This window comes from Euleptes europaea, chromosome 2 (genome assembly GCF_029931775.1).
Source record: "Euleptes europaea isolate rEulEur1 chromosome 2, rEulEur1.hap1, whole genome shotgun sequence".
In the NCBI taxonomy this organism is placed as follows: domain Eukaryota; kingdom Metazoa; phylum Chordata; class Lepidosauria; order Squamata; family Sphaerodactylidae; genus Euleptes; species Euleptes europaea.
In genome coordinates this window covers 46606009-46628402 of record NC_079313.1, presented here as the reverse complement: position 1 = coordinate 46628402, position 22394 = coordinate 46606009, and positions in this window count along the sequence as shown.

The following is a 22394-nucleotide window of genomic DNA, read 5'->3' as shown; positions in this document are numbered from 1 at the left end:
CACAGGTCCTGCCAGTTGGCATGTGGCCAGTGGCTTGTCAGGCTCCTCCCAACAATCCTCCTCCAGGAAGAGGCTGCCTGTGGGTGCAGTTGGCAGCAATCGGGCCAGCTCCTCCTGCAGCATCTGGGCTCACCATGAGGCTGTTCCACATTGGGCTTCCTGGCATTCAGCAGCAAGTACAGAGGTGGAAGCCTTTACCTCGGACAAGCATTTTTTGCACTTCCATAGCTCTTGCATACAAAAAAAGAAAAAGATCTATGTGATTTCATGCGAGGAATCAGCTCACTCGCTGACTGTTCTTCTTTGCAATAAAGACAAAAGGGAAATGACCAAAACACACACACATGAGCACGATCTATACAGCTACCTCACAAACCAGACAGAATCCTAGCAGGAAAAAGAATTCTGGAGTTGGATGAAGGCTCTTAGTATAATTGCATCAAATTATGGATTCTTATTTACTCAATGACTATTTGCTGTGATTGATTAATTTTATTTAGACTACTTGCTTAGCATTGGTGCTTTAAAAGGCCACCAATAGTGTAAATCAGCCAGTATATATATAAAAAAGGATTCCACTGTAAGTATAAATCAAAAGACTTCGGTGACAGGGAAGAAAATTGTTTGCTGACTGCAATGTCCTCAGAAATTTGAGAGAGAAAGGGTAGTCTGTTTTCTTATTTATTACAAGCAGTGGAATTTAAAAGCCTACATGCAATGCTAGACTGGTACCCAATTTCCCCAAAGACTTGAGGGAGAATAGAATAACAACAAAAAAGTATTCTAAAAAATTCCTATGTACCCAGTTCACATAAGTGGAAATGGTATTTACATGGATATGGGGCTTGCCTTAGAGAAACAGTTAATTTGGATATTTGGCAGATTCAGATAATTGATGTTCAATTAACAGAGGTTCAGGGAATTATTTATTCCTTCCTGACTGTTGGGTAAATATTCACATATGCCTGTTGTACTTCCACCCCCGCTGGCTCCACTGTTTCTGCATAGCTTTCAAAAGAAGCTTATAGGAAGTCTCCCCAGATTTGAACTATCAATATTTTATTAAGTAACCTGAAGGAAGAGTTTGCAATAATCCCAATTTAACTTTTTATTAAGATTTTATTGATTTTTTTACTTATAGAATCATAGAATCAGAGTTGGAAGGGGTCATACAGGCCATCTAGTCCAAACCCCTGCTTAATGCAGGATCAACCTAGAGCATCTCTGACAAGTGCTTGTCCAACCTCTGCTTAAAGATTGCCAGTGAGGGGGAGCTCACCCCCCCCCCAGGTAGCTGATTCCACTGTCGAACAACTCTTACTGTAAAAAACCTTTTCTTATTATCCAGCCGGTACCTTTCCACCTGCAATTTAAACCCATTATTGCAAGTCCTGTCCTCTGCTGCCAACAGGAACAGCTCCCTGCCCTCCTCTAAGTGACAGCTCTTCAAATACTTAAAGAGAGCAATCATGTCCCCCCTCAACCTCCTCCAGACTAAACATTCTAAACTCCTGGGACTCGGGACACACCTGTTTGCTACATTTATGTATTCTATTTCTGGTAGAAATTTTTAAAAGTTTAGGCATACATTTTAAAAGAATGTTGTGTAAAGTGTTATTCTCCCCCCCCCCCCCATCCAATGTAAGGCTGTTTTAGACTTTGATCCCATGGTACAAGCCACTCTAATCTTCCTTGGGCAAATTTTTGCATGGCCAAATATGATGAGTGGTCATAGATGCAGCTAGCAGCAGTTACTATGGTTATGGTACTTCTGCATCTGCTATACTTGTGAGAATTCCTGCCACTTCTGGTATGATCACAGGAGGTTTTTCATGTCACACTCCTTCACATTACTACAGAACAGACGGAACACATAGAGAAAAACCATGTGTGTGAATCAACCCTATTTTTTCTTCTAAAATGTGTTGGAGTCTCTTTGAGTGACTCTTACAATGTTGGAACAATCACATCAGCTGTTTATTACAAGAAACACATATTAATGCATCTGGAGAATAATTTTTAGTTGGAAAAAAACACCGTTGCCTTTCACCTTCTCCTGAAATCCTTCTCTCCTATAGATATATATGCATTTGCATACTTCAACGTCTTTGCATCTACTCTGCTGCCTTTATGAGCCAAAGGTTTTTTTTTTTTTCATTTGTCCTGACTTGAGGCAAGTAAGACCTGTCCCACAGTAGCTGTTGAATTCTGCTTTTTGAATAGAAACAGTCAAGTAATAACTGCCAGTTATTGACGTATGACATGTTTTTGAACTACTCTGCAGCAAATGACCTGGGCAACTTGCTATTAGCTTTGTACTTAATAACCCTCCAAGCTGATAGAAAGACGCACAGCGAATGAATCAGAATTACCATATAAATGATTGTGTATGAACTAAGCAAAGCATAGGGACCTCAAGTATAAACTTTTCTCATAATTTTCTGTGACATATGCATTCAGCATGTGTTCCCAGCCTCCATGGGCTAATATACTATGAAGTTATTGCATCTCATTGCACTTTGATCAAAGCACTGCTTCATTTTCACCCTTGCCAACTCTTGGTAGGTCATGGTGGCTTTTGTTCCTGGTGCCTTCCTGTGCCTTCATAAATCCCAGTCCAATCCGATTGCACTCACTACTTTCCTCTTGTTCTTCTCTGATGTCATTCTGTCACTCTTATTTATCTAGGTTATGATGCTGTCTGGCTCCATCTACTCAAAGTCTGGCTTAGGGCTTGGATGAATATTTCTCATTATTCTAATCTATTATGGAAATGCAGCAGTAAATAACTAGCTTATGTCTATGTGGCAGACATGACAAAATCTTTTTTGCCCCATAACTATTTCCAGGTATAGTGTGAGATTCATCACAGCCAGTGGTCCGTGCAAATGGTCAAATGGTGTCTAATCATTTGAAAGCAAGTTGCTTGTCATAGGCATGAAATGCAACTTATTGTCTCTTCTACAGTTGCTTTGTTGGTTCTTAAAGACAAGGAGATACTGATTAAAGATTGGTGCTAATAGCTGGACAATGGAGAAATAAGGATCTGTGTAAGAAGAAGAGACATTGAGAGAAGACTTGGAGGCCTCCTAGATCAGGCTAGGTTTTAAGCAGAACTAGGTTTAGTCATAGGGTGAGGACCCAGGTCTTGATGCAAAGCAGGCACAACTGAGACTTCTGTTGTCTGTGTAAAGTCCCAACTTCACCAGGAAACCTTGATATCTCTTACAGGTGAAGGAGAGCCGATCTGTTGTCTTCTTCCCTTCAGCATTTGTGTCCCCCCCGCCCCATCAAGTGGCAGCAGTGTATAGGTCTGATAGTTCCCATTTCTAAATCCGGTGGCACTTTCCACCTATGAAATCACTTATATTTGATTTATTGATACTATCACATTTTTATCAACATGTAATAAATACATTCAAAAGAGTGAAGTTAGAACTATGTTCATGCTCTGATGTTATATCAGTCTTTGGGTTTTACTATAATGCCCTTACATATGACTGAGTATGGGTTCTACAGTTATACAACCCCTGCTTTTACCTGGCACTGATAGATTCCTATGTAAAACAAAATACACCTGTGAACCACAAAATTCCAAACTCAGTAGCTGCAGGATACAAATAATGGTGCCCCAAGGCTCAGAATGTTGACCTTGGCCTTTTCAAGGAGGATTGGAAGCAAAAATAATACTATATCATCTGTAATGCACACTGGTGGTACTAGTAGATATAAAAGTCATCAGTCCTTTATAAGATTTACAGTCTTGGGTCCCAAGGCTAGAATAACTAGGTGGGCATGCCACAGCCCCTTGTAGGGACTTGTGCACTATTGTTGGCCCATCTCTGGGTACAGGGACATTTCCCTAGTAAGAGGCTACATCATACATAATCTAGTATACTAAGAATAATATGGATAGAGTAACTGAAAGCATCTGATTGTCAGCCTGGCTGAAAAAAGAAAACACAGCTTTCTTTTCACAAGTGCATCCAGAATTTAAACTTTGAAAGCATCAGATTATGAATACTTAAATGTACAACCATGTCAGTCTACCTTGCTCAGAGCTACAGCTTGGGAGGAATTAAGGTTGCCAGATCCGCCCTGGCCTCCAGTGAGGGACAAGAGGGGGTATGGTTGCCAGTAGGGCTGTTGGGAAAAAATATTCGGTATAATTCGGATTCAGGTTTAAATGGCCTTTTTTTTTTGAGGGGGTGGAATCCCAAATCCCTAATTCCCCTATACCGGTATAGGTAGGAATTTGGGTTTAAATTTGGGATTCCCGAATAATTTGGCCATTTAAAGCCATTTAAACACATTCGTGGCTTTCCGCGGCTCTGGGGGGGACATTATTTGAGGCAGAGGTCCCAACTTTTCAGGGTAGCTTGAAGGGATTCTCCTTGCAAGAACCGCCAAGTTTTGTGAAGATTGGGTCAGGGAGTCCGGAGTTATTGGAGCTGGTTTCTGCAGCAAGAGAGCTTGCTTTTGCAAAAAAACACAGGAAATAGCTTCTTCCATTAAAGATACATTGTATCTCTACAAGCCCTGCTCCATTGTGATGCAGATAGATCGCTCTAAACAATCTGCCTACAGCCAGTCAATGCTTTTAAATGGAGGAAGATGGGAGCACCCCCTTCCAGACCCCATAACTCTGGACCCCCTGACCCAATCTTTACCAAACTCGGAGGTTCTTGCAAGGAGAGTTGCTTCTAGCAACCCTGAAAATTTGGGACCACTATCTGTAAAAATGCCCCCGCAGGAGCCGCGGAAAGTGGGATATTTGGGAATGGCAAATTAGGCTTTGCCAACCTCCCGGATTTTGCTGATTTGGTAAACCCGAACCAGAAATTTACCGAATTTGCATTTATTCGGTATTTTTCCACTTCGGTTTTTACCAAATCAACAGCCCTAGTTGCCAGTTCCAGATTGGGAAACTACTGGAGATTTACATAAGAACATAAGAAAGGCCCTGCTGGATCAGACCAAGGCCCATCAAGTCCAGCAGTCTGTTCACACAGTGGCCAACCAGGTGCCTCTAGGAAGCCACTAACAAGGCGAGTGCAGCAGCACCATCCTGCCTGTGTTCCACCGCACCCAAAATAATAGGCATGTTCCTCTGATACTAGAGAGAATAGGTATGCCGCATGACCAGTATCAATTCTAACTAATAACCATGAATACCCTCTCCCCCATGAATATGTCCACTCCCCTCTTAAAGCCCTCCAAGCTGGCAGCCATCACCACATTCTGGGAGTGGTGCCTGGGGAGGACAGGAACCTCAGTGAGGTACAATGCCATATAGTTCATCCTCCAAAGCATCCATTTTCTCAAGGAGAACTGATCTCTATAGTCTGGAGATGAGCTGTAATTCTGGGAGTTCCCCAGGCCCATGCAGTGTGGATCAAGAAAGAAATATAGGAGGTCTGTTGCTGGCTTTGGCTAAAAGATAGAAGGCCTTTTGCAGGCCAGGGTCAGAGTGGGCCTGGCAGCAGAAGATAACTCTCCATGTGTCATAGAGAATAAAGTGTCCCTGATGAGAGCAGTATGGAGGTTGAATAAAGAATGGGACTTCACAAGAATGTCACTATGAGTATCCTGTAAACAATGACATATATATCAATAGATATATGAAATACAGAGCAATGAATGCTTGAATGTGATAAGAACAATGAAAGAATAATGCAATATGAAAAATGAAGCATTTTGGATGTATGTATGAGAAAGTTGGCCCTGACCTGGACGGCCCAGGCTAGCCTGATCTCGTCAGATCTCAGAAGCTAAGCAGGGTCAGCCCTGGTTAATATTTGGATAGGAGACCACCAAGGAATACCCGGGTTGCTGTGCAGAGGAAGGCACTGGCAAACCACCTCTGTTAGTCTCTTGCCATGAAAACCCCAAAAGTGGTCACCATAAGTCGGCTGCGACTTGAAGGCACTTTACACACACACACACGAGAAAGTTGTAATCATTGTATTGGGATGGACTAGATGACCCTGGTGGTCCCTTCCAACTCTATGATTCTATGATTGTAATCATTCATTCTGAATCATATAGCTCTGATCAGAAGTGGTGAGAATATATTAACAAAAGGGTTGTATAATTTTAGGGGATACGTGTGCTTGGATGATCTTTTACATTGTCCCAATACTATGAGATTAGATTGTGAGCCCTAACAGATTGGATAACTAGCTATTGTTAAAAGGTAATCTTAAGAACCTATAAATACAGGTGTTCTGAACCGATCCAAGCCTTAATCTTCATAGCGGAAGCTCCTTGCCTTGTGAACTTGCTTACTTTTGGGTAAAATAAACTACTTGACACTCGGTTAGTGGCTCTCTCAGTTTGATCAATTATACATGTGGAATGTGTTACTGAAGTTTAGTACTCTTGTATTAGCTGTTGTAGTTGTAATATAATATACTATTAAAATGGAAACAAAGATTCTGTAAGAGTATTTACTTGTGAACTAAGTCTCAGGAGTAATTAAAACATTTTGTGTATATCTATTGCCAGATGGAGAAAAGAAAAGGTATAATAGGCAGCTGTAGTCTTCAGGAAGTAAATGTGCAGGATCTACACAGGCAGATCAGTATGTGAAATCAGGTTTAAACCAATGATGTCTCTTCTAATACAAATGTATGGGACAACAAGGACAATGTGCTTTTATGGCTTTGGTTGAGAGTCAGGCTTAGCTCCCTTCTTTTACATGTCAGATATTTGGAATTAGCTATAATAAATAGGAAAAAAATGTAGAATCTGCATGGTTATAGCACATTGCATTATTTCCCCCACCTTCCTTTCCTTTAACCATTAGTGTATGCAAATATTCTGTTAACAAGTCGTCATGTTTTCTCTTCAATGAATTGCTTTCAGTATGGCAAATAAATATTCATAAAGAAACATGGACAATAAATCACTGCAAAGAGTTCAAAGCCATTTCCTTTTGTCGACTGCACATATTTTCAGCTGAGACTTGTCTTTAATGTTTCATTCAAAAGAGGGACTAGTAGAAGGACAATAGAGACAATGTGTCAAGTAGTAATTAAAATGGGGTGAAATGATTAAAACTGTCTTTTGATCTGCATTGTGCTCAGACATATCCATAATCAACTGTTTTTTGTTAAAATGACTTCCCACTCTGCTTCATAATGAAATGTCACAATAAAGCTTGGTTTACCAATGCCACACAGGACGTTCTGAAGTACAAGAGAAGAAGAGTTGGTTTTTATACTCCGCTTTTCTCTACCATAAGGAGTCTCAAAGCAGCTTGCAATTGCCTTGCCTTCCTACCCACCTCCTACAATGGACACCTCGTGAAGTAGGTGGGGTTGAGAGAGTTCTGAGAGAACTGTGACTAGCACAAGGTCACCCAGCAGGCTTCATGTGGAAAAGTGGGGAATCGAACCCAGTTCTCCAGATTAGAGTCTGTCATTCTTAACCACTACACCATGCTGGCTCTAAGTGTTATACTTACCCATGGAAAGAAGTCTGGTTCTGCCAAGTTGCAAACCCTGGAGGCTTCCCTACAGTCATAGAATCATAGAGTTCAAAGGGACAACCAGGGTCATCTAGTCCAACCCCCTGCACAATGCAGGAATTTCACAACTACCTCCACCAAACACCCCCAGCGACCCCTACTCCATGCTGAGAAGATGGCCAAGATGCCCGCCCTCTCATGAACTGCCTACGGTGATAGAATCAGCATTGCTGACAGATGGCCATCTAGCCTCTACTTAAAAACCTCCAGGGAAGGAGAGCTCCAGGAGATCTCCCACTATTGCAACTGATCTCCAGGTGACCAAGATCAGTTCCCCTGGAGGAAATGGCTGCTTTGGAGGGTGGAATCTATGGCATTACACCCTGCCAAGATCCTTCCCCTCCTCAAACTCCACCCTGCCCAGGCTCCCCCCCCCCCCATGTATTTCCCAACCCAGAGCTGGAAAATTTAGTTTATCACTGAAGATGCATTTCAACAAAAGATTTTCATGGCATGGCTAAATGACTAATTTTTACCAATGCTGGCCCTATTTACTCATCATGAGTCACCAGCATGGAACATTAGGAAGCGGAGTTCTGTGAAAGGACTCTGAAAAGGACTTAACAGCACTCTGGCAAAACCACATTTTTAGGCTTCTTTGGAGAAAGCTATGACATACTAGTTCCCAACTGGTTTACATTTAGAAGTGTTCTAAGACATTGGGTCATGCTCCCTCACATCAAAGGCACCATCACCATTTCTTTTTTTAGTTTAAAAGAAAGGGAGGGTTTGGGGTAAGGAGAAAAATATACACAGAAGAGAAAAAAAAGCAGGAAAAGGTGCAAAAACTAGACATATGCCGTAAAAAAAAGGTTTAAATGTGGACCCCCTATAGTAGGCTAGTTTAGTTTAGTTTATTGGATTTATAGGCCGCCCTTTCCTGGACATGCCAGGCTCAGAAAAGCTAACAACACTTTAAAACCATTTCAAAACCAATTTACACTTTACATAAAAATAACAATTTTAACAATATTAGCAACAAAACCAGGCACCCTAATTATATCTCCAATAATTCCAATAACATAGCAGCAATAACACTTATACCAATCCGTGGGATCATAACAGAGGCAGAGAAAGGGGGGGAGGGGAAGGCCAGCCAGATGGAAAACTATGACTGTTCTCAACCATAAGCCTGGTGGAACAGCTCTGTTTTACAGGCTCTGCAGAATTGCTTTAAGTCCCATAAGGCCTGAATTTCACTAGGCATAACATTCCACCATGCCGGGGCCACAGCTGAAAAAACCCTGGTCTGGTTGAGGACAGCCAGATGCTTTTTGGGCCAGGGATCACTAGTAGATTTTCTCCAGCTGAGTGACTCGCTCTTTGGGGGGGGGAGCGTATTGGGAGATGCGATCCCGCAGGTATGACAGTCCCAGACCATTTAGGGCTTTGAAGGTCAATACCAAAACCTTAAAACTGATCTGGTGCTCAGTTTGGAGCCATGGAAGCTGGTGGAGCACTGGTAGAATGTGTACGCTCCAAGTGGTCCCCATAAGGACCCGTGCTACTGCATTCTAGAAGTTTCTTGAGCCATCTTAAGGGAAGCACTGAGTAGAGTGAGTTACAGTAGTGTAGTTTGGAGGTGACTGTTGCATGGATCACTGTGGCTAGGTTGAGGCAAGAGAGGTAGGGCCCCAGCAGCTTAATCTGGCAAAGTTGGTAAAACGCCCCCCTGGCTATATTAGTGATCTGAGCCTCCATTGTAAGGGAGGCATCCAGAATCATCCCTGGGCTCGACAGATGCAGCTGATGTTAATTGCATGCCTTCAAGTGTCAGGAGCTGGCAGCCCATACACACATACCCTGGCCCAGCCATAGGACTTCCATCTTCAATGGATTCAACTTGACCTGGCTCTGTTTCAGCCATCCCAGCACAGATTCCATACAGCTGGCCAGATTTTCCGGGGCAGCATCCGGGCAGCCCCCCCCCCATCAACAGATATAGCTAGGTCAAAACATTTATAATACTTTGCTATTAATCTATCAGGTCCCGGGGCCTTGTCTAATTTCAGTTTTCTAATAGTATGTGTTACTTCCTGTATTGTTATGTTTTGATTCCAAATCTCCTTGTTTTCCGAAAAACAATTCATTGACACATTCTTGATATATTTCTCCATCCCTTCCAGACTGCTTGATTTGCTTTGATACAATTTTGCGAAAAAGAAAGAAATTGTTCTTGAATATCCTTCTCCCAAAAACTTGTCCTTTTGTCCTTATTATAAAGCAGGCTTTAAGGAAAGTTTTTGCTTTGTTTAGAATGGTTCTTACTTTGTTTAGGAAAGTTGCTGATGCAGTTGTCTCTCACTCATTATTTCGCTTGTTCTTTCACAGTGTTGTCCCTTGAGCAAGTCCTGGTAATTTGTTTATTTTTCTCAAATGAGGGTGGAAGAATCAGACAGCCCATTCCTGAGCTGTCAGTGGCCGGGGACAGTGGGGAGGAGGCGCTGTGGTGGCACCTCCTAACCTGTTTTCCAGCTGTTGAAAGCTCGAAAAAAGTCTTTTAAAGGCTTTTTGGTTTTTAAATAGGGCTTTTCGCCCCATTGAAAACAGCGAGGCTGTGCCTGCTAAAAAGCAGGTGCAGCAACACTGTTCATCCCGGTGGCGTACCAGGGGCGAAAGGGGACACATCCCCTCAATCTGCAATTCCACCGGAAGAAAAGATTGCAATTAATCTCCAAAAAATCATGAATGAGATAACTGAAGAAGGCAATATTCCCCAATCATGGCAAGAAGCCTATATTTCACTTATTTATAAAGAAGGGAACGACCCTTTACTACCACAGTCATATTGACTGATCTCACTCCTGAATGTGGATTATAAATTGTTTGCTTTATTACTTGTGGAGAGACTGAAGAAAAAGATTACAAAAGTGATTCATCAAGAAGTTACAGGATTTATACCAAAAAGACGAATGAGAGATAATGTGCATTTTGTACTGAGTGCTATAGAGCATGTTAAAAAAATAGCATTTATATTTTTATGTTTTATATTTTTATATTTTTAATGATGTTCTTGCAAGGAGAGTCCCTTCAAGCTACCCTGAAAATTTGGGACCTCTACCTGCAAAAATGCCCCCCAGGAGCTTTGCAAAAAAAAAAAAAAAAACCAACAACAACCATTGTGCAAATTGCTGGGAGAATTCCAGTCAGCTCTCACCTAGTTCCCAGAGGTGCAGGAGGAAATTAGCAATTTGCAACTCTCCCAGCTATTTGCACAATGGGGTTTTTTTTGTTTGCAAAGCTCCTGGGGAGGCATTTTTGCAGGTAGTGGTCCCAAATTTTCAGGGTAGCTTGGAGGGTAGCTCTCCTTGCAAGAACCCCCAAGTTTGGTGAAGATTGGGTCAGGGGTCGGATTTTATGGGGTGTGCTAGGCCAGGTCATCTCAGGTTACTGCCAGCTACTGGTCTTGAGAGCAGGCTGTTATCTCAGGAATGCAGGAATCCAGGGAAGTCCCGCCAGGAGCTGGCAACCAAAATAAAGTCGGCATGCGGAGGTAAAGTCAAAAGTCCAGTCCAAGGGTCAGAAGTCCGTTTATCAAAGTCTAGGAGCGTCAGCAACAAAAGTCAGAGATCCTTTTGCAAGTATTGCTTTTGCAACATTTATCTGTTCCAAGCCTGGTTTTAAGCTGTTTCTCTTTGCCTTAGTTCTCATTCTGACACAACTCACAGTCTTGGAGCCGTCTCCTTAGTGCCTGGAGGCACGCACTTCTCCTTTTACTTTGCAACTCCATTCTTCCTTTTTGCCTGTGCTGTTGTTGAGTGACTTCAGGTGAGCTGGGTGGGTCCTGCTTCTGTGGAGTTACAGCTGCATCTGGTTGTGTCGAAGGAGGTGATTCTGTGTTTACTTCCAATTCCTCAGCAGGGCTGGTGTTTACTCCTACCTGTTGTCCTTCACCCTGCCCTGCATTCTCAGCTGCCTGAGGTGCAATGCCCGTTATTTCTCCCTGCACAGGCTCTTCCTCTGATGATGCTTCACTTGTTGAAGTCTGGGCCTTGACATGGGGTCTGGAAGAGATCGCCCCCTTCCTCCATAAAGAACCAATGCAAAGTCTTTGCATTGGTTTTCTATGGAGGAATGGGACGACCTCTTCAAGACCCCATAAAATCCAACCGCCTGACCCAATCTTCACCAAACTTGCGGTTTTTTGAAGGAGAGTCCCTTCAAGCTACCGTGAAAATTTGGGACCTCTATCTGCAAAAATGCAGCTGTGAAAAGCCAAAAAGTCCCCATAGGCTTTAACGGCCGAATTTTTTCAGGAAACCCGAAAATAACCCAAATCCCCATATTTACCGGTATGGGAATTTGGCTTTTTCGGGTTTCCTGAAAAAAACCGGGACCAACAAACCCAAGCCTGAATTTTACTGAATTTATTTTTTTGCACAGCCCTACCTGATGTTACTGGGGAGGGAGTTCCACCAGGCCAGAGCCAAAAAAGCCCTGGCCCTCATCAAGGTCAGCCGCACACTTCTAGGGCCATGGAAATAACAAGTTGTTATCGGCAGAATGTAATGTCCTTTGGAAGGTGTACCAGGAGAGATGGTCCCAAAGGTATGAAGGTACCAGGACATGTAAGGCTTTAATTCCTGGTGTTTATTTCTGTTTCTGTTTTTCCTTTGTTTCAGTGGTTTTTTTTAGCTTGTCCATAATTTTTACCTGCCCATTTTTAACAATAAGATTTTAGATACCCAGAAAATATCTATAAGTAACCCCTTTGATATGTGGTGGAAACCATCCTCCAAAAGCTTTGAGCCCTAGCACATTTTTTACATATATGCTGAAAAATCCGTTAATGAGATAAGTGTAAATAAGACTGGGCAGTGGAGTTGCCAAGTGGCAAACCCTCAGTGCTCAGTCCCAGGCCTCCCCAGATCTTCCAGCTACAGATCTTTAGTTCTGTTATAGAATCACAACCATACTTACCCAATAGGTTTGCCTCATTTTATTATTTCATAGGAGGATACTGTTGCACACCTATGCTCAGTTCCATCTAGGAAATGCACTTGCATTTCCATTGGAATGAGAAATTGTAATGATGCAGTTCCTCATCCAGCTGGGAACAGATGTATGCATACATATGCTTTCTCAGTTTGATCTACCAGCAGGGCTGCACCCATATAGCCCCAGCCTGATACTGTTGAGAACAGAGACTGGGAGGGGGTTAACTTTAGGGCCTGTTCCTCTGTTTTCCAAAGACCCAATTGAGTAACTGAATGGGACTCTGCACACATAGCCCTGGAACGGAGAGATAATTCTTTAAAGTACATGGTGGGTCTACATAAATAAATAAAAGTCAGCTAATTCCATCTATTTCTGCTCACAAGTGAAAGCAGAACCAATGCCCGTTTTTTTGGGGGGGGGTATCCCTGTGTGGTTTCATGGCACAATAGTAGCATAAGCATTTTTGCTTCACCTTTTTCAAATTGAAAAACATAATTGACGGAGACTTTTAATCAATATGTTGTCATTCAAACCTCATACAACTGTGTTGTCCGTGTTTGCAAACACTTCATTGGAGAATTTCTCAATCTTTCCAGGACTCAGTTGTGTTTTGATAAATAACATTTCTAGCTGGCTAATTTTGTAGCTAATTATCATCAAACACTAAGACAGATCTTCTACAGTATTAGACATGCTTTGGAAAAAAAATCCTTTCAACCATGTGCATGAGGGAATACAAATTCATCAGTGTATAGGTTTTTGAAATCTGAAATTAATGGTTCGTTATGTTACCATAGTAGTAAACTATAAAATTTTACAGTTGGTTGATAGTAAAAATAACTGCTAAATTAATATATGATTGATTTCAAAATTAAAAAATCATAATCCATAGGCACATTTTAATTATAAAATATTTTAAATTAAATAAAAGTTATACAAAATTTCTGTTTATGGCAGTACTTATTCTGAGTAAGTTAGGCTAAGGAATTAAAGTTGTCAATTTGGTTTGAGATACTTCGTTTCATCTCTAAAATGTTTGCTTTGGACACAGTCTAGTACAGAGTAAATACTTGTGCCCATTGTAGTCAATGAGCTCAAGAATGCCTAACATTGTAATTAATTCTAAGCAATATGTTTCAACAGAATACAATATGTAACTAACAGCCGTTTTGCAGCTTTTTTTGTTTAACCGGGGCCTTTTGCCCCATAGGGAATAGCGAGGCTGCGCCTGCTAAAAAGCAGGTGAAGCACCGCCATTCCCAGCACTGGCGGAAGTGGCCGAAAGGGGATAGGGAGCCACCTAACCGGTGGCTCCTCCCCCCGGCCCGGCCCCGGAATGCCCCCCTGCGCCGGCGTGGCCTCTCCACGCCGTTGCCAGCACCACAGAGAGGCTGCGACGGTGGAGGGGGGAGGCGCGGTCTCGCGGTGCTCGGCTACTGCCGGGACTGGCCTCGCTGCCGGCGTGAATGCATGTAAAAGCGTGATTAAACACATTTATGCCGGCGGCGAGGTCACACCTCCTCCTAACAACCTTCGGCCCCATTCTCAGGAATGGGCTGTTAAGCTTTCTCATAGTCTACAGCCACCATCCCATAGTCTGCAGCCATTTGAATCATATGGCAACCTCCAGGTGGTGGCTGGAAATCTTTTGTGATTACAACTGACCTCCAGGTGACAGAGATCAGTTCCCCGAGAGAAAATGGCCGCTTTGGAAAGTGGATTCTATGGCATTATACCTAGGATTGCCAGGAGATTTTGGGGGTGGAGTCTGAGGAGGGCAGGGTTTAGAGAGGGGAGAGACTTCAATGCCATAGAGTCCAATGGCCAAAGCAGCCATTTTCTCAAGTGGAACTGATCTTTGTCACCTGGAGATCAGTTGTAATAGCAGGAGATCTCCAGCCACCACCTGGAGGTTGGCAACCCTAATTATATCCCACTGAAGGACCGCCCCTCTCCAAACCCCATCCTCCTCAGGCTCCACCCACAAAATTTCCAGGTATTTCCCAACTCAGAGCAGGCAACCCTACATTTTGGGTTTCAGTACAGCAAGGCAAAACTTTGCAAGTTTCAAAAGCTTCCTCTTGCATATATATTCAAAATTAAACTTCAGAAGCAATGTATCTTAACAGCATTTACTGCATTCACTTATTTATAATTCACACTAGCTATAACAATGTTATCAAACCAGCTCAGTCACTGTCTTTTTTATTATTCTTGCAAAGGGACTTAAGCCTTTGGCATGCATAGCTAATTTCTAGATTCATTTAATTGCTCATAACAGTCATTCAACATGTAGAATGTGTGAGTCGATCAGAGATGCTGGTGTTTCTGAACAATAATAATTCTGAGGTCTGAAATACTATGTCAGGGAAAGGGATTTGAAAGTAACTGATTAGGACTGAGGCTTCATCTCAAGCTCCAAGCTGCTTGCCAAAAACAACAACAACAACATCGACAACAACAGGCATTTGGAAAAGAAAATTACAACCGGGGGGGGGGGTGCGGGGAGGGAACTGGCACCTCAAACTTGGCAACACTATCATGCCAGAATCTGGCTTTGGAAACTATGAACTCTGCTAATGGCTGAAGATGACGTAGGAACCAGAGAATACAGAGGAAAGAGGTTAAACCAGCCTGGTATAGGGTTGCCAACTCTGGTTTGGGAAATTCCCAGAGGTTTGGGGCAGAGTCTGGGAAGGGCAAAGTTTAGAGAGGGGATAGAGCTCAGTGATATGATGCCATAGAGTCTATCATTCGAAGCTGCCCTTTTCTTCAAGGGAATGGATCTCTGTTGTCTGGAGATCACTTGTAATTCTGGGAGAACTCCAAGCCCCACCCGGAAGTTGGCAACCCTAGGTGCTGAGGGTGGAACAGTGATTCTTAATTATGTACAAATCTTGGGGAGGGGCATTCAGAACTTTTTGGGACAAATAGGGAAACACTCAGGATTTTAGGTAGCCCCTTCTCTTGCCATGGCTTTTGACAACTGGGGGAAGGGGGCAATTGCTTTACACTGCTCACTCCATCTACAGCAGTGGTTCCCAACCTTTTTTTGACCAGGGACCACTAGGACTTTTTTGTTCGGTGCAGGGATCCCAAGGTTCAAAATAAAAATTCTGAAATTTGAAAATAAACTTTAATCATAACTGTTAGTTAAACATTAAACTTAGAATAATATTTGAATATATATTTTTATAATAGAGAACTTTTAATTGAAAATATTAATTTATTATGGGTTTATAACTTTGTTTCGCGGACCTTAATTTAGTTCTCGCGGACCCCTGGGGTCCACGGACCCCTGGTTGGGAACCAGTGATCTAGAGGATAAAATCCCGGATCCTAGATATCACTCTTGGGCCTTTAAAAAGGTAGCACACAGCAAACAGAAATCTAACTAACAGGAAAGGGGCAGCTGATGGCCATTAGGCACAGCAGGGATCTCATTGCATGTGTATCAAAGGTGTATATTATAAATATATCTACATAACTAAAGTTGCTTTGCTGTTATGTCATAATTGTATACTTCTGTCATGTGGGGTATGCAACAGTTACACTGTATATTTGGTAGTAGATTAAAGATTAAAAACCACTGGGTTGGTCTAGGGATAAGAAAATCTGAATTAAAACCTCCAACCAGCCAAAAGTTTCATTGGGTGACCTTGAACAATGCTCTCACAGCCAAACCTACTTCCCATGTTTGTTGTGATAATAAAAATGAAGGAAAGGAAAACTGTCACATTTTTATTTGCCCTTCCTTCCAGAAGCTCAGAGCAGTGTGCAGTGATGGAAAGAATTCCTTTTTAGTACACTCTGTGATATTGTATAACTTCCTGACGCTTGTTTGCAGCTCAGTAAGTCCCATACTAAGACTGTGAGATTTAAGGTGGGTCCCCTTTCTAGAAAAATTGAATACCACTATTACTGTGCCATCAGTGGGTGTTTTCTTTTATATAATGTTAAGTGTTCTGCCCCAAGGAGCTTAAAATCTAAAATCGGGCATAAAGGAGACAATAAAAAGAAGAGCGGGTGGGCAAGGTAAAGGAGAAACATAGTTTCCGTAGGGAAAGGGCAGCAGTTGTGTCAAAACCTGAGGTGAAAATAAAGATTAGAGATGGAAACAAGAGTTCTGTTTAACACATGGGTACAGCATAACCAAATCATTCCTTAAAGTCCGGTAGGCCAAATTAGGGACCATTGAGTCATTAATGACATCAGGAGCTAACCCGAGCCAATGTATCTCCTCCTGCTCTTCCTCCTTCTCCTCCAGGTAACAATGACTATTAACATTTTAAATGGAAAACAATCAGGAAGGCAGGGAATTTACTACATCTCTCCCCAGGAGCATCTAGCTCTAGGCAGCACACCAATTAACTGGCTAGGAAATTGGATAAGATAGAGAAAGGAGAACAATGAGGTGTTATTTTCAGATTGATTATAGAGTGACTGACCTGGAAGCTGACAGGCCTTTCTGTCTCCCAAGCTGGACTTTAAAAACCAGCATCAATCACATCAATCTCAGGTCCATCTCAGTCCCCTTCCCCCTGCCTTGCCAAAAGTGAGAAAAATAATCCAAGTGAGCACAAAGTCTGGCAGCTTACCCTGATTCACAGGTGCTTTATGTTGGGGTGTGTGTGGTTTTTTCCCCCATAAAGGCTTTAACTTTCACATTATTTAGTTACTGTCCCATAGTGGGGAATATAGATTTTTCCTCCAGAAACTTAGAAGCACTTTTTTTTTTTTTTGCTGTTCCTAGCTCATCATGAGAATAGGTCAATGCAAGTAAATCATCAAAATTAAGTAATTGCTTAAGAATTGGACTGAAAGAAATTATTCTTGCTCAGAACTCAGGGTCAGCCAATGAAACTGGCAGTAGCTTCAAAGCAAACAAAAGAAAGTACCTTCTTCACACAATGCCTAATTGAAGTACAATATTCACTGTTACAGGGTATGATGATTTTCTCCTAGTTTAACAAGGAATTTGCCAATCCTTTTGAAGGTTCCAGTTCATGGCTTGGATCCAGCGATGCACAGGTGGAAACATAAATGGATAGGGTCGCTGGAGATCTCCTGTTATTATAACTGATCTCCAGCCAACAGAAATCAGTTCCCCTGGAGAAAATGGCCGCTTTGGCCATTGGACTCTATGGCATTGAAGTCCCCCCCCCACTCTGACCCCAGCCCTCCTCAGGCTCCACCCCCAAAATCTCCAGGTATTTCCCAACCCGGAGCTGGCAACGCTATTAGTGGACTTAGCACAGTTGTGTTAGTGCAAGATATTGTGCAACACTACTGCTTTGCTCCCTATATATATTATAGTGCCCAGAAATTGGTTGCACAAGATCTTGCACAAGTGGAAACAGGAAATAAATGGGGATACAGTAAGAGCCAAATTAAATGTGATGGTGATCATAGGTCCATCCTCTGATCGCCAACACCATTTTAAAAGAAGTTGTAGTTCTTTATTTCTGGAGACCCTGATCTGGATTGGGAACATGGTATGGTAGCCCCAGGAGCTCTTGTCCCCCCACCCCATGCCTTTTCAACTGCCCAAATAGGCTGTTTCTGCAACTGAAAAGGCACACATGGGGGAGAAGAACAAGAGCTCCAGGGGCTGTTGTGCCACATGCCTGATCAGGATCAGGGTCTTGCAGCAATTTTTAAAGAAGTGCAACTGCTTCTAAAATGGCATTGGCAGCAATGGGATGGCCACTGTTATATTTTCTTTGGCTCTTGGCTTGATTTGCTGCAAATAGCTATTGTAGTCTTCTTCTTGTGTTTCTGCTTCCTCAAGAGCTCTCACATGAGCAGAAAGTCTGTACCAGATCTAAACCATGTTGTGTATTCATTCATCATAATTGAACAACATGGAAATCCATCTTTCAATCTGATGCATTTCCATTCCTTGATAGAGTTCCCTGGTTCCTGGTGCGGGTGGGGGATCACTTGCCCCCAGCTCCATTCTATAATGCTCCACTGGCAGACAGCCGGGGGGCGGGATATTGATGCAACAGTATTACATTACTTCCAGGGAAAACCTCGAAATGACATCAGGCCAGTCTAGGAATCATTGGGAACTCTGTGGTAAAAACTATAGCGTTTCCAACTATTTGTAGAGTGGACTGATGTCACTTCTGGATTTCCCCCAGATGTCACATGCCGTTGAGCTGACAGTACCCCCTCATATCACATCTTCCCAGACTCCCACTCCTCAAACAAGTCTGCCCTCCTAATTGATATGTGATTCAGTTTATTATTTTAAAAGGAAAATAATAACTTTTCCATTACAATGCCAGCCACTCTTTTTTTTTAAATCATGCACCACCTGCTAACCAGACTCTTGCTTCCCTTTCTGAATTAAAAAAAAAAAAAACCAAAAAATTAAGATAAAATGGCAGGGTTCAAAATGTGACATCAACCTTTGCTAATATATCAGTGGCAGCTGTTGATCTGTGTTGGGGGGCAGAATTTAGTTGCTTTATTGTAGAGAAGGCATACTTGAAAACCTGTTGTTAAAGTGGTTGAAGTCATTTCCATCCCAGAACTATATTAAAAATTTACCTGTATACTTTTATCATAATTTTCTCTTTCAAGCTGAAAATTGGGATCAGTGTTTTGCTGTATTAGTAATTCAACCAATAAAGTTTGTAAAGGCAAATATGAAGAAGTATGCATGTGTCATTTTTAAATTCTCTATTAAATGTGAAATTAAAAAGTGAAACTTTTTTTCTTTTATGTGGGTAGAGGTATTTGAGGCCTCATCTATACATGGAGCAGATGAGAAAGGAATGAATTGGTAGAGTGCTGAGGTGACAGAATGCACTGTACCACTTTAGGGTGCAGGTGTGAGATTTATTTTTTGAAGTTCCCATACATTAATGATTCCCTGTAACTTGGCAAAGTAGCCAATCATACTGACATGTGGGGTAAAACCCTTCATTTGACATGCTAATTTTTAAATTCGCAGGTATGTTTATATGGAAGGACAATTAAATATGTAACTCTCCCCACCTATAGTCTGAAGCAGTGCACCCTATTCTGCTACCTCAAAATTCTACCAGCTCATTTTGCTGTAGTGGTTTCTTAGTGCTTTTATATAGGAAAAACATCTAAACATCTAGAAATATCGAAAAACATCTAAGCTATGACACAGGACCAGAGCTCATCATGTTTACTTATATATGGTGATATCCTCGCATACCCAGCATTCTGGGCACACATGGACAAGTGTGCAGGACGGGAGCAGAGCTATGCAGAAGGCATGCAGTGCGGGACTGGAACAGAACTATGCAGAAGGCACACAGTGCTGTGCACCCAGGAACGGAAGTGACCTGAACTCCATCTTGGACAAAGTTCCAAACCACTGGGAGAAAGAATGTTTCCACCCTCCGCCTTGTTACGTTTGCATAACCATCAATGTGGCCGCTCTATTAAGATCTGCCCAAATAAGATCTGCCCAAAAAACAATAACGCTCCCCTTCACACCCTGAAATTCTTTTCTTGGGACAGCCTGGGAACAGGTTTATCCCGTCTGTTAATTCCTCCTTCTCTTCCCTCACCCACATGCACCTGACAGACTCTTGATACCAATAAATGTCCGGTACTTTCCGGTCATCAAGCATCTATTATTCTCTGGATTGCCTAGCTCCGGTCTTTTCTTACTGTAATATTTCAATACTTGAGAAACAATCATACCTTTGTGCACCTTGACCACTGTTCTGGTGAAGTCACCCTGCCTTGGGGCCGAATTTTAGTATAACTATACCCACCCACCAAGTGGAAACTCTGAACTCGTTTTCCTGGATCCAAACGATTGCCCCATGCCATAGTACGGTTTCTCTATTGTGAAGGGCTGGTGGCTGATCAATCCCATAGCTGCAGCAGCTCTCTTTGGACTTCTCTCAAGACCTCGGATGGTAGATATAAGCTTCCAATTACCCTATCCCTATTAGGAATCTGTGTGTGTTGGATTATTGTGCTCTTTCTTTGTGTGTGTCCTTTTTCATTCCTCTAAATAAAGAAAAGCTGTTTTACTGTTTATTTGCTTTATGTCAGTTTATTCCTCCTGATTTGCTCATCCACCGTATACATAGGTAAAGATCATAGGTAAAGCCTCTCGTGGTGCTCAAGGCGTCTCCTTAGCTAATTTCCCCATCTAAATATTGGAGACCCCCAGCATTCCCCATAACACATATGGATCCATCATATGGTTTTGGGTGTTTGATGTACGTCATTTCCTAGAAGAAACAAATATCAGTGTAGAGTAACTAGATTTTGTGAAGCAGCCTTAGTTGTAGGGTTATAGATGCACAAGGACTAATGATAGGGCCAAACTAAATGCTGCTGTTTTAAATGAGTTGGGTCAGGGTTTTTAAAGAAAGGGGAATTGGGACCCAACTCTTTATAAATAGCAACATTTAGTTTGGACCATAGAGATCCTAACCTGGAATTGCCTTGGGGACATTATTTGGCCTATTGGGGAGTCCCTGTACATTTGGCCCATGGGAAAACCCAGGAAACACGTGGGTTTAATAGGACTCCTGCACTGTTTCAGAGTGAGAAAATGGAACAGAAAGGGGAAGGCTAAAGCTCCTGACCCTAAGGAACCAAGGTCCCTTTCTGCTCTACCGTTTTCACCTGATAACACAAGTGTTTATTAGTCCCAGATGTATGACCTGGCTTGTTGTACTATTGAATTCCATTCAATTCATTCCAATTTCATTCCAGATGATTTGACGCAAGTAAAAGATTAATATCACTTATAAATTGCATCGCCTAAAATCAAGAAACCATTCCCATTCTTGGCAGAAGGTCATTGAAAGCAGATGTATTATACTCGGGGGAGAAGTGCACATCAAACCAATGCTCAGGACAGAAAAAGGGATAGCTGGCTTGTTATACAAGAACTCTTGGGGTAGCAGTTTGTCTTTCTAAATTTTGACTTGGTTTGACTGGAAAGGAAAAATATCCTGTCCATAAAACATAACAGGACTAGTTGAAATCATCTCATTTTCTGTGATCATAGTTCTGCAAGCTGTTACAAGAACATTGGTTCCAATGATTGCAAAGGGAGCCAAGTGTTTTGAAAGTGTGCAGGGTTGTGGCCTGTCTGTACATCTCCTTGTCATAGTTCTATTTCTATATTCAAGAAACATGTTATGGTTACTGTTATAAACTAGGCATTGGACACCTCAGATCATGACTTCGAGACTGAGGAGCCAGTTCAGATATGTATTAGCAGAAATCAGGTTCAGGGATGCTTATATTCCCCAAGGTTGCCTAAGGCCCAATTCTGAGAATGATTACTTAAACAGTAAGACTGCTCTAAATAAGATAATTTGATGTTGGGTTGTGTTTTTGAAGCTAGGGTTCAGATTCCTCAAGGGAGAAGCTTAAATTGGCAGATCCCCCTGACACCCAAAACCTCTCCCTCCTTTCTTAAGCTCCCAGCCAAGAAGATAAGAGGGTGTGTGTGTCCATGTAAAAGTCCAATCCACAAATCAGCCCAACTATAATTAATTCAGACTTATTTGTCCAGCTCATCCAAACATGCTTTTAATGTGCCTAATATTTCTGTTTGTAAAGTTTTCCCCAAAAGAAACGAAGTCTTCTTACTAGACCTTACAGCAACTCATGTGTTTTTGACTATTTGCCAAAACTGTACATAATCCTACAATTTCCATCCAGAACAGGACATCACAGCCACAAGCACTGACCAACACAGTGCTTGAACATGGCAGTGTCCTCTGTCTTTGATAAATGATCTTTCCCCACAACACCCCCATGTTGCGGGAAGTCATCAGTTATTGGTTCTTGTAGGTTATCCGGGCTGTGTAACCGTGGTCTTGGAATTTTCTTTCCTGACGTTTCGCCAGCAACTGTGGCAGGCATCTTCAGAGTAGTAACACTGAAGGACAGTGTCTCAGTG